Consider the following 19131-nt stretch of genomic DNA (forward strand, 5'->3'; position numbering starts at 1 on the left):
CGATTATGTTGACGTTATTATTCGTAAAACATGATTTTTGTCAAAAGATTGGAAAGCTTGTTTTCCCTTGTTTCTAAATATATGGTGGGGGGGGGGGGGGGTTGCTTGCTAAAAAAAGTTGACTGGAACAGGGTGAAAATTCATGTTGAAGCAATTGAAATTAAAATTAAAATTTCCTGGGAGTTAAATCCAAGCAATATAAAGACCAATTCTCTACATTTCCTTGAATTGTATTTAGTGACAAGTATGACTATGTAAGATTACCCGGGGGAAATGTGTCCTTATGTATCATTTTTTAGTTGTTTTTTTACTATATAAAACACAATGTAAAACATACTTGATAGTTTAAAAACCATTTCACATGTATGGAATGAAAAAATATCATTATCAAGTATTTGACAATAAAATTCCATAACGACTTTCAAATTTTTACATATTCAACATCAAACATGGTTCTGTATACTTGATATCCGATCAAAATTCTATTTCAACTGACACAGTGAGAAGCTTTGTTGAATAGGAGCAGTGAAGACACATGAATTGATGTATACACAGTGTCACTGTACATAAACACCTTTAACACCTATTGATACACTTACTGACATCAACTGAAAAGCTTCAGACATCATGTTCCTGTATATCTCTTCAAAATGTAGGATTCTTTGAATTTCTAACTTTAAACCTGTCATTTTTTATAATTCTCAGCCCAACAGAGCTCTGTTTAGGACCAGGTATAGATAAGTGTATTTTATTCGTCATATGACAGGGAAACTGGACATCAGGGAAATCAGTGTTATATATAAATCTATTATTTGTTATAGATTTTTTTTAAAACAAGATATTTCATTTGGCATACGTAAACATTTAATACTATATGTAATCAACATTATTTTTGAGCTATTTTTTTTCTTTTCGCTGAAGATTTTCTGATCAATTGTATTTCATTATTGTTGGCCCTTCATACCAGCTAGTACAAGTTGGATAAAACATAAACAGAACTTAGGTATAAAAGTCTGACATGATTATGTTTTATTTACATGGACCAAGGGAGTCAATATCTTGTTCATCCTGTTGTAAATACAATCAACACCACCCAATTCATTATTGATTCTATCAGATTGATTACACCTCCTGTGGCTAATAGACACAGACAGTCTTATAGAGAAACAAGGCACATGTATAGAGGAAACACACATAAATAAGTAAATAACTTCTCATGTAAATAACAACAACTCTACAGGTAACAACTCTACAGGTAACAACAACTCTACAGGTAACAACAACTCTACAGGTAACAACTCTACAGGTAACAACTCTACAGGTAACAACTCTACAGATAACAACAACAACGCTACATGTAACAACTCTACAGGTAACAACTCTACAGGTAACAACAACTCTACAGGTAACAACTCTACAGGTAACAACAACTCTACAGGTAACAACTCTACAGGTAACAACAACAACTCTACAGGTAACAACAACTCTACAGGTAACAACTCTACAGGTAACAACAACTCTACATGTAACAACTCTACAGGTAACAACAACTCTACAGGTAACAACAACTCTACAGGTAACAACTCTACAGGTAACAACAACTCTACAGGTAACAACAACTCTACAGGTAACAACTCTACAGGTAACAACAAGGTAACAACAACTCTACAGGTAACAACAACAACTCTACAGGTAACAACAACTCTACCGGTAATAACAACAACTCTACAGGTAACAACAACTCTACATGTAACAACTCTACAGGTAACAACAACTCTACAGGTAACAACAACTCTACATGTAACAACTCTACAGGTAAAAACAACTATACAGCTAACAACAACTCTATAGGTAAAAACAACTCTACAGGTAACAACAACTCTATAGGTAAAAACAACTCTACAGGTAACAACAACTCTACAGGTAACAACAACTCTACAGGTAACAACAACTCTACAGGTAACAACTCTACAGGTAACAACAACTCTACAGGTAACAACTCTACAGGTAACAACAACTCTACAGGTAACAACAACTCTACAGGTAACAACAACAACTCTACAGGTAACAACAACTCTACCGGTAATAACAACTCTACATGTAACAACTCTACAGGTAACAACAACTCTACAGGTAACAACTCTACAGGTAAAAACAGCAACTCTACAGGTAACAACAATTCTACATGTAACAACAACTCTACAGGTAACAACTCTACAGGTAAAAACAGCAACTCTACAGGTAACAACAACTCTACAGGTAAAAACAACAACTCTATAGGTAAAAACAACTCTACAGGTAACAACTCTACAGGTAACAACAACTCTACAGGTAACACAACTCTACAGGTAACAACAACTCTACAGGTAACAACTCTACAGGTAACAACAACTCTACAGGTAACAACAACTCTACAGGTAACAACAACTCTACAGGTAACAACAACTCTACAGGTAACAGCAACTCTACAGGTAACAACAACTCTACAGGTAACACAATTCTACAGGTGTAACAACAACTCTACAGGTAACAACAACTCTACAGGTAACAACAACAACTCTACAGGTAACAACAACTCTACAGGTAAAAACAACAACTCTACAGGTAACAACAACTCTACAGGTAACAACAACAACTCTACAGGTAACAACAACTCTACAGGTAACAACTCTACAGGTAACAACAACAACTCTACAGGTAACAACAACTCTACAGGTAACAACAACTCTACAGGTAACAACAACTCTACAGGTAACAACAACTCTACAGGTAACAACTCTACAGGTAACAACAACTCTACAGGTAACAACAACTCTACAGGTAACAACAACTCTACAGGTAACAACAACTCTACAGGTAACAACAACTCTACAGGTAACAACTCTACAGGTAACAACTCTACAGGTAACAACAACTCTACAGGTAACAGCAACTCTACAGGTAAAAACAACAACTCTACAGGGAACAACAAACAACAAAACTACATGAAACAACAACTCTACAGGTAACAACTCTACAGGTAAAAACAACTCTACAGGTAACAACAACTCTACATGTAACAACAACTCTACAGGTAACAACTCTACAGGTAACAATTCTACAGGTAACATCTCTACAGGTAACAACAACTCTACAGGTAACAACAACTCTACAGGTAACAACAACAAGGTAACACAACTCTACAGGTAACAACAACTCTACAGGTAAACAACTCTACAGGTAACAAACAACAACAACTCTACAGGTAACAACAACTCTACAGGTAACAACAACAACTCTACAGGTAACACAACTCTACAGGTAACAACAACTCTACAGGTAAACAACTCTACAGGTAACAAACAACTCTACAGGTAACAACTCTACAGGTAACAACAACAACTCTACAGGTAACAACAACTCTACAGGTAACAACAACTCTACAGGTAACAACAACAACTCTACAGGTAAAAACAACTCTACAGGTAACAACTCTACAGGTAACAACAACTCTACAGGTAACACAACTCTACAGGTAACAACAACTCTACAGGTAACAACAACTCCACAGGTAACAACAACTCTACAGGTAACACAATTCTACACTCTACAGGTAACAACTCTACAGGTAACAACAACTCTACAGGTAACAACAACTCTACATGTAACAACAACTCTACAGGTAACAACTCTACAGGTAACAACTCTACAGGTAACAACAACTCTACAGGTAACAACAACTTTACAGGTAACAACAACTCTACAGGTAACAACAACTCTACATGTAACAACAACTCTACAGGTAACAACTCTACAGGTAACAATTCTACAGGTAACATCTCTACAGGTAACAACAACTCTACAGGTAACAACTCTACAGGTAACAACAACTCTACAGGTAACAACAACTCTACAGGTAACAACAACTCTACAGGTAACAACAACTCTACAGGTAACATAACTCTACAGGTAACAACAACTCTACAGGTAACAACTCTACAGGTAACAACAACTCTACAGGTAACAACAACTCTACAGGTAACAACAACTCTACAGGTAAACAACTCTACAGGTAAACTCTACAGGTAACAACAACTCTACAGGTAACAACAACTCTACAGGTAACAACAACTCTACAGGTAAACAACTCTACAGGTAACAACAACTCTACAGGTAACAACAACTCTACAGGTAACAACAACTCTACAGGTAACAACAACTCTACAGGTAACAACAACTCTACTGGTAAAAACAGCAACTCTACAGGTAACAACAACTCTACAGGTAACAACAACTCTACAGGTAACAACAACTCTACAGGTAACAACAACTCTACAGGTAACAACAACTCTACAGGTAACAACTCTACAGGTAAAAACAACAACTCTACAGGTAACAACAACTCTACAGGTAACAACAACAACTCTACAGGTAACAACAACTCTACAGGTAAAAACAACAACTCTACAGGTAAAAACAACTCTACAGGTAACAACTCTACAGGTAACAACAACTCTACAGGTAACACAACTCTACAGGTAACAACTCTACAGGTAAAAACAACAACTCTACTGTTAAAAACAACTCTACAGGTAACAACTCTACAGGTAACAACAACTCTACAGGTAACAACAACTCTACAGGTAACAACAACTCTACAGGTAACAACAACTCTACAGGTAACAACAACTCTACAGGTAACACAATTCTACAGGTAACAACAACAACTCTACAAGTAACAGAACTCTACAGGTAACAACAACTCTACAGGTAACAACTCTACAGGTAACAACTCTACAGGTAACAACTCTACAGGTAACAACAACTCTACAGGTAACAACAACTCTACAGGTAACAACAACTCTACATGTAACAACAACTCTACAGGTAACAACTCTACAGGTAACAACAACTCTACAGGTAAAAACAACTCTACAGGTAACAACAACTCTACAGGTAACAACAACTCTACAGGTAACAACAACTCTACAGGTAACAACAACTCTACAGGTAACACAACTCTACAGGTAACAACAACTCTACAGGTAACAACTCTACAGGTAACAACAACTCTACAGGTAACAACTCTACAGGTAAAAACAACAACTCTACAGGTAACAACAACTCTACAGGTAACACAACTCTACAGGTAACAACAACTCTACAGGTAACAACTCTACAGGTAACAACAACTCTACAGGTAACACAACTCTACAGGTAACACAACTCTACAGGTAACACAATTCTACAGGTAACACAACTCTACAGGTAAAAACAACTCTACAGGTAACAACTCTACAGGTAACAACAACTCTACAGGTAACACAACTCTACAGGTAACAACAACTCTACAGGTAACAACAACTCTACAGGTACAGGTAACAACAACTCTACAGGTAACAAACAACAACTCTACAGGTAACAACAACTCTACCGGTAACAACACCAACTCTACAGGTAACAACAACTCTACCGGTATTAACAACTCTACATTTAACAACTCTACAGGTAACAACAACTCTACAGGTAACAACAACAACTCTACAGGTAAAAACAACAACTCTACAGGTAACAACAACTCTACAGGTAACAACAACAACTCTACAGGTAACAACAACAACTCTACAGGTAACAACTCTACAGGTAACAACAACAACTCTACAGGTAACAACAACTCTACAGGTAACAACAACTCTACAGGTAACAGCAACTCTACAGGTAACAACAACTCTACAGGTAACAACAATTCTACATGTAACAACAACTCTACAGGTAACAACTCTACAGGTAAAAACAGCAACTCTACAGGTAACAACAACTCTACAGGTAAAAACAACAACTCTATAGGTAAAAACAACTCTACAGGTAACAACTCTACAGGTAACAACAACTCTACAGGTAACACAACTCTACAGGTAACAACAACTCTACAGGTAACAACAACTCTACAGGTAACACAACTCTACAGGTAACAACAACTCTACAGGTAACACAACTCTACAGGTAACACAACTCTACAGGTAACACAATTCTACAGGTAACACAACTCTACAGGTAACACAATTCTACAGGTAACAACAACAACTCTACAAGTAACAGAACTCTACAGGTAACAACAACTCTACAGGTAACAACTCTACAGGTAACATCTCTACAGGTAACATCTCTATAGGTAACAACAACTCTACAGTTAACAACAACAACTCTACAGGTAACAACAACTCTACAGGTAACAACTCTACAGGTAACAACTCTACAGGTAACAACAACTCTACAGGTAACAACAACTTTACAGGTAACAACAACTCTACAGGTAACAACAACTCTACCGGTAACAACAACTCTACAGGTAACAACAACAACTCTACAAGTAACACAACTCTACAGGTAACAACAACTCTATGGGTAACAACTCTACAGGTAACAACAACTCTACAGGTAACAACTCTACAGGTAACAACAACTCTACAGGTAACAACAACAACTCTACAAGTAACACAACTCTACAGGTAACAACAACTCTACAGGTAACAACTCTACAGGTAACAACAACAACTCTACAAGTAACACAACTCTACAGGTAACAACAACTCTACAGGTAACAACTCTACAGGTAACATCTCTACAGGTAACATCTCTATAGGTAACAACAACTCTACAGGTAACAACAACAACTCTACAGGTAACAACTCTACAGGTAACAACTCTACAGGTAACAACAACTCTACAGGTAACAACAACTACAGGTAACAACAACTCTACAGGTAACAACTCTATAGGTAACAACAACTCTACAGGTAAAAACAACAACTCTATAGGTAACAACAACTCTACAGGTAACACAACTCTATAGGTAACAACAACTCTACAGGTAACAATTCTACAGGTAACATCTCTACAGGTAACAACAATTCTACAGGTAACAACAACTCTACAGGTAACAACTCTACAGGTAACATCTCTACAGGTAACATCTCTATAGGTAACAACAACTCTACAGGTAACAACAACAACTCTACAGGTAACAACAAATCTACAGGTAACAACTCTATATGTAACAACAACTTTACAGGTAACAACAACTCTACAGGTAACACAACTCTATAGGTAACAACAACTCTACAGGTAACAATTCTACAGGTAACATCTCTACAGGTAACAACAACTCTACAGGTAACAACTCTACAGGTAACAACAACTCTACAGGTAACAACAACTCTACAGGTAACAAGTAACAATTCTACAGGTAACATCTCTACAGGTAACAACAACTCTACAGTTAACAACTCTACAGGTAACAACAACTCTACAGGTAACAACAACTCTACAGGTAACAACTCTACAGGTAAAAACAACAACAACTCTACAGGTAACAACAACTCTACAGGTAACAACAACAACTCTACAGGTAACAACAACTCTACAGGTAACAACAACAACTCTACAGGTAACAACAACTCTACAGGTAACAACTCTACAGGTAACAACTCTACAGGTAACAACAACTCTACAGGTAACAACAACTCTACAGGTAACAACAACTCTACAGGTAACAATTCTACAGGTAACATCTCTACAGGTAACAACAACTCTACAGGTAACAACTCTACAGGTAACAACAACTCTACAGGTAACAACAACTCTACAGGTAACAACTCTACAGGTAACAACAACTCTACAGGTAACAACTCTACAGGTAACAACAACAACTCTACAGGTAACAACAACTCTACAGGTAACAACAACAACTCTACAGGTAAAAACAACTCTACAGGTAACAACAACTCTACAGGTAACAACAGGTAAAATGCTCTGTCTGAAAAATAATTCAAAATTGATAGGTAGAATAGAATTTCCTGCCATCTGTTCTAGGATCAATAACAGTCAACTACATCAATTTGGCATGAATGTCACGTTTGTTGATCTTTCCTAGTTGAGGTATAAAGTACTAGCTAGTCGATTTGCATGTAGCCTTCTTATAAAGAAGGTTTATATGATGTCTGCAAACTTTTCATATCTTATCAACACAGGATTGTTGTATAGCATTATTCACTAACAGCTTATTTCACGGTAAGTATGGTACATAGTGAATATAATAATATTTATCTAAGATAACATTTTACATGGAAAATAAATATTTGAAAATTCAATTTCCTTTCATTCCAGTGAAGTAAGTAATTGATAAGGTTAAGTATTAAAGGAACACTGCCTTTATCTACACTTGGTTTTAACACCTCACACTATATTGATAGCAATATCTTATCTTTGATGTAGGTACTATCTATACTTTGTCATAAATACCAAGCATGATTATATGTAATGTTAATTTCAAGAAATATCTTTTACGAGAATGGAAAACTACATTTTTTGTGTTCATTGATATAGAAAAAATCAGAAGAATTCCTATGAATTGTGACAGGTCTTCATAATAGGTCTCCACACTTAACAGTAATTACAAGTATTGAGAACACAATGTATGCCTATTTTTAAAGAATGACAAAAATTGGAAACATTAATTTGAAAGTAAAAAATGACATTGTGCTTTTTTCAGTTTTTGGTAAAACATTTATATAGCAATGATAACAATGATAACAATGATAACAATGATAACAATGATAACAATGCACAAATTAATTGTTGTATTGATTTGTAATCAACAAATCATTGACTGAAATTTGATTGTACTATAATAGGCATGTTTAATGTTTTATTCCGATATCTACAAGGACTTCAGCCTATATTACTTGTAAAGATCACAGAACAGTCTACACCTTAGTAACTCAATACATTTTTACTTAGATCAATTCTGAAGACTGCTGTGAGACCTAACTACTATATACTGTAAGACACTTTGTAAATTGGCTTTTCGAATTAATGATATAATTTACATCGATATGGTGACATTTTGGTTAAGTTGTAATATTTTGGTAGAGGATGCTCACAGATCATAAAACTTCAGCGCGGTACATTTATTAGGGACAGCATCGTTGTCTAGCTGATCACTATCTCCTGTATGGTTCACATTTAATGCTATAAAATCAAATATTTAGTTTTATTTTTACTTATTAGTTAACAAATCTTTCTTTGAATAATAAAATTGCAAAATGATCTTAGTGCCTCAACAGTTTTACAACAGCAGATGAATACACAAAAAAAATATGATTTTAGGTATAGACATAAAAGTTTTCTATTAACCAAGAAATAATACAGAGAAATTTAAACTCTGTGAAATTTCATTAAACCTAGACTAGATTAAACAGTACCAATGTCAATTTCGGAAAAAGCTTGATCATTTAAGACATTAAGATGTAGATACTGTGAGAAAGTTTGGTGTAATTGCTGCAGGCTACAAATCACCACAGGCAAACTGTATAAAATTATACAGGTGACAGAAAGACTGTTATACATAGTAATTTATTCCTACTAAACTTTGGCTGGAACTTTCCAGTTGTTATACTGTACCTTAATTATCTCCTTTTCAAATTCTATGTATCTACAAAGAGTCAAATATATAATGCCTCCCTTGATCTTGATATCAATAAACCATAGTTACGATCAACATATACATGTATGGTGTGCATAACCCTCATCTTGATCAAGATATTCTTCTCTTTTTACAAAATACAATATTTCACCCAAATATTAATATATAATGATTACCAATGCTGATTTCAATACACATATAAATTGATTACAAGTTCTGCCTATTAATACATTAATTACCTCCCCTGATTTCCATATACCCTAGTTACAATATATTCAATATTTACCTCCCCTGATTTCCATATACCCTAGTTTCAATATATACAATAATTACCTCCCCTGATTCCATATATCCCAGTTTCAATATATACATTAATTACCTCCCCTGATTTCCACATACTCTAGTTTCAAAATATACAACAACTACCTCCCCTGATTTCAATATGAAATAATTACTTCCTCTTAATTCAATATACAATTACTACCTCTTCTGATTACCATATCATATGATTACCCAATACAATGATTCTTTCCTTTTTTTCCTCTTAAAATGTATACAGTCTCATGTGTGATAACCAAGTTCAACGAAAGACTGAGATGAAAGAAATCAGATATTAATATACATGTTACTAGATTACCTTCCTTGATTTATATATAATGTAACAAGATTATCTCTCATTAACTCTATTACAAAACAAAACAAAAAAACAAAAAAACCTCTAGCTAATGTATACATTGAATAGTGAATGCTTTGCTCTGTAAAATTGACTGTATCATGCATAAGACTCCAGGAGGTGATTAGAACTAAAACTAGAACATCATAATTTGTCAACAAAGCTGACATGATATGTGAATTCTGCTGTAAGTTTAGGGTTTTTTTTTGTCTGTACAGTAGGTAGGTATTGTAGTTAGTTCTGTCTGTACAGTAGGTAGGTATTGTAGTTAGTTCTGTCTGTACAGTAGGTAGGTACTGTAGTTAGTTCTGTCTGTACAGTAGGTAGGTACTGTAGTTAGTTCTGTCTGTACAGTAGGTAGGTACTGTAGTTAGTTCTGTCTGTACAGTAGGTAGGTACTGTAGTTAGTTCTGTCTGTACAGTAGGTAGGTATTGTAGTTAGTTCTGTCTGTACAGTAGGTAGGTACTGTAGTTAGTTCTGTCTGTACAGTAGGTAGGTACTGTAGTTAGTTCTGTCTGTACAGTAGGTAGGTACTGTAGTTAGTTCTGTCTGTACAGTAGGTAGGTATTGTAGTTAGTTCTGTCTGTACAGTAGGTAGGTACTGTAGTTAGTTCTGTCTGTACAGTAGGTAGGTATTGTAGTTAGTTCTGTCTGTACAGTAGGTAGGTACTGTAGTTAGTTCTGTCTGTACAGTAGGTAGGTATTGTAGTTAGTTCTGTCTGTACAGTAGGTAGGTATTGTAGTTAGTTCTGTCTGTACAGTAGGTAGGTACTGTAGTTAGTTCTGTCTGTACAGTAGGTAGGTATTGTAGTTAGTTCTGTCTGTACAGTAGGTAGGTACTGTAGTTAGTTCTGTCTGTACAGTAGGTAGGTACTGTAGTTAGTTCTGTCTGTACAGTAGGTAGGTACTGTAGTTAGTTCTGTCTGTACAGTAGGTAGGTATTGTAGTTAGTTCTGTCTGTACAGTAGGTAGGTATTGTAGTTAGTTCTGTCTGTACAGTAGGTAGGTACTGTAGTTAGTTCTGTCTGTACAGTAGGTAGGTACTGTAGTTAGTTCTGTCTGTACAGTAGGTAGGTATTGTAGTTAGTTCTGTCTGTACAGTAGGTAGGTATTGTAGTTAGTTCTGTCTGTACAGTAGGTAGGTATTGTAGTTAGTTCTGTCTGTACAGTAGGTAGGTATTGTAGTTAGTTCTGTCTGTACAGTAGGTAGGTATTGTAGTTAGTTCTGTCCGTCTGTACAGTATATCAGGACATTTTAATAAAATCCTGTTGTTTGGGCTGTATCCCAGAAAATGACCTTCTAGTTCTAAGGAAGTATAATGTGACTATATATTAACTTACGGAAAATCTCAGCTCATCATGTACGTACATATGTATGTGTGTGTGTGTGCGTGCGTGCTTGCGCGCGCGTGTGTGTGTGTGCGTGCATGCTTGCGCGCGTGTGTGTGTGTGTATGTTTGTATATATGTTTGTATATATGTATGTACATATATAGACTGGTATTGTGTACTATCATGTAGATAACACTTAATAACCACACACATACAATGGTAAGGTCTGCAGTAACTGACCACTGAGACTGCAGTGTACTGGAGATTTAAGCTGTCACATTGATTTCTCTTTATCTAAATATGTCATCCTAAAATAGGGAAATTTGACATTTGCAATAATTAGAGTTGTATTTTAGAGTCATCATCAAATCAGTTTGTTCAGAGATTAAAAGAAATCCAGAATATGTATCTAACAAAACAGATTAGTAAGATTGAGAACTAGAGATACCATGGTACTGGCCTTTCGTGTAATCAAAATTCAGCAAAATGTAAAATAAAACAAACGGTAACTTATAGCCTGAATTGTGGTGTAGATTTGTACAATTAACATATATCTATATGTTCTCAAGTTTCTAAACTACAGGTAACACAAAACATGACAACAGGTCATATATGTTGTATGTGATCCAAGTTAGGAATAAGGCTGACTGATCTGACTAGGTATATATCATGACACAAGATTAAGTTTTAAAAGGCAGTGATATTGAGTTTTTATGAGTGTTAAAGTCTGTTAACTTATCCTATATCACTTTGCAAGCTGATTTTTTAAAAACAGAGGATAACATTTAAATGTTTTTTTATCATGAGGACAATTACTTAATGAATTCAACGTTTGACTGAAAGAAGTATTTATAAGAAATGTATAAAATTGCTACGAAATCTCCCTACCACAAACTATCTGTTATCTACTCTGATATCTAGTATGCGACATACCTGGTCCCAGGCTGTGACTCTCAATCATGATACCATCGTTACACCAGGTCAGGGGGAAGTTCTGAGATAAGACAACTATGGGACAGGATATATAGGAGACCACAAATATTCCTAACTTTTACATGTGACAGATATAAACAAGCAAATCTTCACAACTGGATTAATATCACAAAGAAATTTGCAAACCTACAATACTTGTGAGATTGATTGGAATAGCAACGAAGGTGAGTAGAGCAACGTGGTCTGTCATGTAATAAATATAAACATTTCTGTGGGAATTAGTACTGTATATATAGTGAAAAATATAGCAATTTTTGATACCATACACTTGTAATGAAAACTGTTGTCATGACAACCATACCTGTGACCACAATAGTAGGGGTGGGTGTAATGTCTAGTGAACTAACTTAGACAGGTGGATTTCTCAGTCCATTCGACACTTCACCAGGCCTTACTCACAGTCTAGGACAGGTAATCAATGTTTAAAGCTAATATTAAATTAACGTACGTGATCTCTAACAAAGACAAAGTCATCCAGCCAAACTAGGTCAAATTTGTCCATATATGGTAATAGCCAGTTAAATCATTCTTGGAACAATTCTTATATTTTTTCAAAGTTCACAAGGTCATAACAATTAGTATCGAGTTTCTGGAGATATTGTACCCCTGAATGTGTTTTTTTTAAGGGTAAATGTATATTAATTTTTTGTTCTCACATGTATATCACAATCCATCCAAAAATGATGGTGATATTTCAGACAATGTTACCTTTACCAGATAAATCACAAGACAGAAACCTATTTCCATTAAGGCAGTGTATGAGACTCACACGACTTTTAGTTTTTATGTATACTAATGTAGAGTAATTATGATGGTGAAAAACTGAAACTGAAACTGAAATGAGAAAATTCTAGGATTTTGGAGAAAATATGTGGTATCTTCCTACCGAGAATTTCAATGAGATTTTCAGCAAAATATATCTGTAGAAATATCTTCATCTTATCCCATAGTGATCCCTGAGTTTATCTCTAAATGCCTACAAGAGTGTACAGGTGCAGGACAGTGGCTGGCTGTCAGCCATTTACATAAAGAGTGGTTATTTTTATTGTTTAAACCTGACACCTGTTATTTATCATTTGTTTCTTATTCTACAGGACCAAAGTAAAACAAATACATGTAATTATAAAGAACAGATACAATTAAAGAGACCCTAACTTCTGACACCAAGACCAGTGGTAGGACTATAAACAAATACATAAGGTTTATCAGTTAAAAAAAAATTGATTTCTGATAAAGCTATAGAGAGCATAGGCTACAACTGAAAGACAAGATTTCAAAAATTTGTTGAGTTTTACAAAATTCAAGTCACGTAACCACCCAGATGATGGACCGATATAGGCAAAGAGAGTGCACCTGACATAACCAGTATCATAGTGTTTTAATGTGAAGCAACTACCTCTATATGCTTGTGAAATGAGTTCCATCAACTTTTTTTACAGTGAGTAATACTTTTAACACTTAACAATAATCTCTTTACATTAAGTACATTAGAGATCCTGTTGCTTTAACAGATGACAGATGATTTAGAAATAGAATAAATTTCAACATTTCCTGTTAGGTATGGATTACACTGTATATCTGTACATTGGGTCTCCAGGTATTTACTATCTTCACTGATGGGATTTCACTATTTTAGTCACAAGGTACTTTGTCTGGCCTGGGAGGGAGAGGTTGCTCAGGCCTAATGATATCCAATAGGCTACGGATAGGGTGTTTTTTGTTTCCTGTCCATTGATATTACATAATGGCTGTATATAAGTATTTGACATTCATTATTTATCACAAACCTACTGATTAAACCCTGTACTATATATCCACTGGACAGGTTCAGTTTGGCTAGTTCTGCACCATACCATTGATGTAAACACTTACATACAGACAAGTGTACTAAAAAAAGTCTCCCATTAGTTTTTATAATGATAAATTATGTCCTGCATTAGAGATCAATATGGTTTCCATGGTAATATTCCATGACCAGGTAAGCATTAATCAATGTTTTAAGGTGTGCATGTACACTATCTATGTCTGGAACTCTAAATAACACGCTTGTGAGATTCCTACAAATATTTTATACATTATTGGAATCAAAGACATTCCCACATTGATTCTTTATTGAGTTGTTTCCTTTTATAATTTATTTCTGATAAATCAGTGGAAAAAAATAGTGTATTTTTCACTCAAAAAAATTAAAGCTAATAACACTCTCACCTATAAGCTGCCTGCACTTGACGCAAGTCATAAAAGATCTTATAAAGGGACGATAAACTAAGCATAGTCAGCTTAATATAAATACTAGCTCAAAAACATTTAATTTCATAAAACAACAAGAAAATATCAACATGTCAACATAAGCATAATCCAAAATGTAATTCATTTAAAATAAGAACAAAAGAAAGATCTACCTGAGACTTCTGAAAAAGTACAGAGAGAATAAGACCAGGTGTTCCAGAAGAATAAGCATCTTCTGCTTCATCAAGTATACCCACCATATAAATCGTAAATTTGTTCCCATGTTCAAGAACAGACTTCCTTGAATTGAATAAATATGAATGCAAACACTACACATGTATTTACAAAAATATCAGACGTTACATCAGGGTACATCACAATCCAAACAGGGTAATTACTATGTTGAATATTCTTTCAGCTTAAATCTAAAAATCTGTGTAAAAATCAATAATTAAAGTATAACACAGTTCACAATGTGTTTCTATGATTAAAAACACAAACAACACCGTAAAAAGATATTTACATTAGATTTCAAAACATTTTTAATTTATTAGATCAATAATGAAACCTTTAGTTACTGTTTAGTCTCACACCGTCTAAAAACCCGGCAATGCAAACGAATCATCAGACAAAATACATTTTCTGGTGAGTAGATTTTTTTTTATAATATTAATTTATAAGACATAGATTAAGCTCTAAACAAGCGTTTCTGTAAGTTTAAGCATTTCCCAAACTTGATTAATCAAAACGTTTTACCAGACCTACCCGATACATATAGTGGACGTCGAAAGGCATACCAACACCCAGATTTTGATGCTGAAAGCAGTAAGTTAACAAGAAAACATTTCACATACACCCAGATAAACAAGTCCACCACCTTCTGTACCGAGGTACAATCTGAATCATTACAGGATAATGCTGAGGAACTGATGAAAGCAAATTATTTGTCAGGAAATCTGGAAATAGTTGTTACTGTGGATGATTAAGGATTGAATCATACATAGTGTGAAAATTGTTAAAATAAGATAAGGGTACATTAGTCAGTACACAAATGATAATCTGTCATAAGGAAAGTAAATGGCAATTTTATATGTTTAATTTACAAAACAAAAACACCTTCCCTCACCAGTTTTAATACTTTTTATGAAAATAATGCACATTTCCATTATGCAGTATTTTCCAAAAACATTAATTCTATGACTTAACTGAAATCAATACATACACATCACAAATATACATTCTAAGCATTTTAATGTCAAGTCCCTGTATACATTACACATCCCACAATTAATACACAAGTCAACATACCAGATAACACACAATATTCATTATAATTACCGTCCAATATACAACATTGATACCACTGCTAGGGTGTTGCTGAAATTGACATAAAAAAACCAAATAGATATCAAACTTGATATTGGTAAAAGGAGTTTGGTTTATAGTCACAGTAAATTATAACAAAAAAATAAAATTTTCATAAAACCAGTTTCTTTTCAAACCTGGGCAGTTCTTTTCTATATCATTTGAACTTCATCAACTTTATCTTTCTCTACTTTATTTATTCCTGTTCCATGTTTCCCTCCATCCATGTATGTTTCCCTCCCTCTATCTCATGTTTCCCTCTATCCTAGTTTCCTTCCATCTATGTATGTTTCCTCCCTCTATCCCATGTTTCCCTCCCTCTATCTCAAGTTTCCCTCCCTCTATCATGTTTCCTTCCCTCTATCCCATGTTTCCCTCCATCCATGTATGTTTCCCTCTCTCTATCCCATGTTTCCCTCCCTCTATCCCATATTTCCCTCCCTCTATCCCATGTTTCCCTCCATCCATGTATGTTTCCCTCTTTCTATCCCATGTTTCCCTCCCTCTATCCCATGTTTCCCTCTCTCTATCCCATGTTTCCCTCCCTCTATCCCATGTTTCCCTCCATCTATGTATGTTTCCCTCCCTCTATCCCATGTTTCCCTCCCCCTATCCCATGTTTCCCTCTATCCCATGTTTTCCCCCCCTCTATCCCATGTTTCCCTCCCTCTATCCCATGTTTCCCTCCCTCTATCCCATATTTCCCTCTCTCTATCCTATATTTCCCTCCCCCTATCCCATGTTTCCCTCTATCCCATGTTTCCCTCTATCCCATGTTTTTCCCCCCTCTATCCCATGTTTCCCTCCCTCTATCTCATGTTTCCCTCCCTCTATCCCTTATTTCCCTCTATCCCATGTTTCCCTCCATCCATGTATGTTTCCCTCTCTCTATCCCATGTTTCCCTCCCTCTATCCCATATTTCCCTCTCTCTATCCCATATTTCCCTCCCCCTATCCCATGTTTCCCTCTATCCCATGTTTCCCTCTATCCCATGTTTCCCTCCCTCTATCCCATGTTTCCCTCCATCTATGTATGTTTCCCTCCCTCTATCCCATGTTTCCCTCCCCCTATCCCATGTTTCCCTCTATCCCATGTTTTTCCCCCCTCTATCCCATGTTTCCCTCCCTCTATCCCATATTTCCCTCTCTCTATCCTATATTTCCCTCCCCCTATCCCATGTTTCCCTCTATCCCATGTTTCCCTCTATCCCATGTTTTTCCCCCCTCTATCCCATGTTTCCCTCCCTCTATCTCATGTTTCCCTCCCTCTATCCCTTGTTTCCCTCTATCCCATGTTTCCCTCTCTCTATCCCATGTTTCCCTCCCTCTATCCCATATTTCCCTCTCTCTATCCCATATTTCCCTCCCCCTATCCCATGTTTCCCTCTATCCCATGTTTCCCTCTATCCCATGTTTCCCTCTATCCCATGTTTCCCTCCATCCATGTATGTTTCCCTCTCTCTATTCCATGTTTCCCTCTCTATCCCATGTTTTCCTCCATCTATGTATGTTTCCCTCCCTCTATCCCATTTTTCCCTCTCTATCCCGTGTTTCCCTCTCTCTATCCCATATTTCCCTCCCTCTATCCCATGTTTCCCTCTCTATCCCATGTTTCCCTCCCTCTATCCCATGGTATCTCTATGTTTCCTCTTCACCTGAATATATATATGTATCTCTGTAAGCCTTCATATACAGTCCAGACATTGACATTTCCTATTTCATAGATATTTCAAATCTTTTAATATTTTCAGTAATAAATCAATAATTTCCCATATCGGATAGTTAATACACAATCAAAATTTATCTGACCTTTAACAAGTTCAATAAAAATGCCCAGTCTGACATGAGGACCATACCACCACCAGTATATAATACACTGTACAAACTTATTACACACTCGATAACTTCACTCACTCACTGTCATAAAATCTTTTAAGCCTTTTAAACTTCAATTCATATATTAAACAACAGGTATCACAGACCTTGTCTCTATAGCATCATGGTTGTGTGGGTGTATACTGTCAAATTATCAATATTTGTGGGTACTTCATGGTGTCTGTTGCTAATCTTGATTATATATGTAAACATATAACACTTCGTTGTGTACTCACTTCCTTCACACTTTCACTTTAGTGATACTGCCAACCCCCACAGGTAACATTTATAAAAAGGTGTAACTTTAAATGTGTTATTGTAGTATCTGAATATATATTATATCTTACGTGATTCTCTGAATGTTACGAAAGTTAGCGGTCAGAAAAGACAGTTTGTACATAGCACACTGCGTAATCTTTAACACATGTACATCCTTATTTCGTAAAGATGCAGTAAATTATTTCACATCAAATCTGTAGAATATCTGTAACCCTGGTAAAATACTAGCCGCAACATACCACTCGGCTAGAGAGAACTTCTCTTTAGCTCTGTAACCCTGGTAAAATACTAGCCGCAACATACCACTCGGGTAGAGAGAACTTCTCTTTAGCTCTGTAACCCTGGTAAAATACTAGCCGCAACATACCACTCGGCTAGAGAGAACTTCTCTTTAGCTCTGTAACCCTGGTAAAATACTAGCCGCAACATACCACTCGGCTAGAGAGAACTTCTCTTTAGCTCTGTAACCCTGGTAAAATACTAGCCGCAACATACCACTCGGCTAGAGAGAACTTCTCTTTAGCTCTGTAACCCTGGTAAAATACTAGCTGTAATATACCACTCGGCTAGAGAGAACTTCTCTTTAGCTCTGTAACCCTGGTAAAATACTAGTCCCGGGTTCGATTCCTAGCGGAGGTATTGAGATGAGAAATGACCTCTGTTACATATCTATTTCTAAAACTATGATGTTTCCTGCTTTGAGTTTGTTTACAGTAATACATACACCTGAGACAGAGTCCCTGATCAGACATATCATGCACCTTGTTGTACCCAATCAATCAGTCTAGAGACAATGTTTAACTAACCTTACACTAGTGTCATTAATCTTCATATCATTCATCAGTTCTCAGGCTTTTTGTTATAAACAATTTAACAAGACATTAATACACTATTATTCAAATAAAATAATGTAAATAAGTTT

General features: G+C 35.7%; 1 protein-coding gene across 1 annotated transcript in view; it reads right to left on the reverse strand.

Annotated features, from left to right (window-relative positions):
- Positions 1–19131, reverse strand: part of LOC132562134 (WD repeat-containing protein 49-like) — an 86858-nt gene that overhangs the window by 13356 nt on the left and 54371 nt on the right. The window lies entirely within an intron of this gene.

This window comes from Ylistrum balloti, unplaced genomic scaffold, assembly GCF_031769215.1.
Source record: "Ylistrum balloti isolate Yb309-2 unplaced genomic scaffold, AGI_CSIRO_Ybal_v1 Utg371352, whole genome shotgun sequence".
In the NCBI taxonomy this organism is placed as follows: Eukaryota; Metazoa; Mollusca; class Bivalvia; order Pectinida; family Pectinidae; genus Ylistrum; species Ylistrum balloti.